Here is a 1,342-nt window from a genome sequence, read left to right as displayed (position 1 = left end):
GTTTAGCTTTAAAGGGGGTGGTAGAGAGGCAGCAAATACAAAATGGTTTCAGTTGTTCATAAGTTGATATTTCTAAACTGTAGAAGCAAGTTCCACTTAGTCCTGATATTTCCAAGTCTTCTCAATTCCCTCACTGGCCAACGTGAAGGGCGATCCTGTTTCATAACACCCTGTCAGACTGTATTAGCTCTGTTCATATTAGCGGTGCAACAATTGCATATTCTTTTCTTTCTCCCTGTGAGATGAGAATCAGTCTAATAAACTACTAGGAACTGAGGAGAAGTTTCTGGGGGATGGAGGCAGGGACAGAACGAGGCAGAGCTGGCTCTCCATGCTCAGGTGTCATGGCCCTCATTCTAGCCACTGGAGGTATGGATATCAGAAGACTGCGGTTCTAGGACAGCTTGAGCGAAAAGATTTTCTCCAAGCAATGATGATCCTAGACGTCCATCCACACCATAGGATTCATTCAGTGCTGGTGATATTTCATGCGCTGTGGTGTCAGACTTACCCTTGAAATAGAGACCGAGTAGTGGCAAGTAACGTTTCACTTGTTTGTGCACCAAGTTCGTCCTGTTGGTTCCTTGCCCTGGTCCCTCTGGGTCGCTCAAGGCCTCTTGGTGGTCACCAGGCTGAGCGCTGGGTGACCCTGTTGAGTTAAAAGCACAGAGAAGAGGATGTGTTAAGAGCTCTCTCCTCAGTAGAGTGGAAGGGTAGGCAAGTACAATCACAAGATGATGCAGAAATGTAAAAAGGGAGCCATGTTACGTGGTAACCCGGTGAGGGTGGGAGAGATGGAGGAAGGGTGACACTGATTGAGATGTCTTGCACACCTAAGTTGACACATTGAACTAAAGCTCCTTTGTACAACTCTGTGAGGATAATTTGTTTTAAGAGCTCTCTGTTCAGACGACCCGTGTGAATGAGGGTGGGCAACAGGATGTGGTGCGTGGCAGGTGTCCACATGCATGTGTGTATGTGTGGAGTGGAGGTGAGCCACGTGTGTGCAGGAAATAGTGGGGCACAGAACAACGTCCAAGTCAAACGGCATGTTTGCCTTGGTCATTGCCAGCGAGCTGGGACATGATGTCTTCCTCCAGAAGAGGAAGTCTCCAGCCTGTCATTCTAGCTACTCAGGAGACTGAGATCTGAGCATCACAGTTCAGAGCCAGCCTGGGCAGGAAAGTCCATGAGACTCTTATCTCCAATAAACCACCTGAAAACCGGAAGTGGCGCTGTGGCTCAATTGGTAGAGCACTAGCCTTGAGCTGAAAAGCTGAGGGACAGCGCCCAGGCCCAGAGTTCAAGCCCCACAACTGACAAAAATAGGAAGGAAGGAAGG

The sequence above is a fragment of the Dipodomys ordii genome, unplaced genomic scaffold (genome assembly GCF_000151885.1).
Source record: "Dipodomys ordii isolate 6190 unplaced genomic scaffold, Dord_2.0 Scaffold74, whole genome shotgun sequence".
Classification (NCBI taxonomy): Eukaryota; Metazoa; Chordata; class Mammalia; order Rodentia; family Heteromyidae; genus Dipodomys; species Dipodomys ordii.
Note: the sequence above shows the minus strand (reverse complement) of the source record.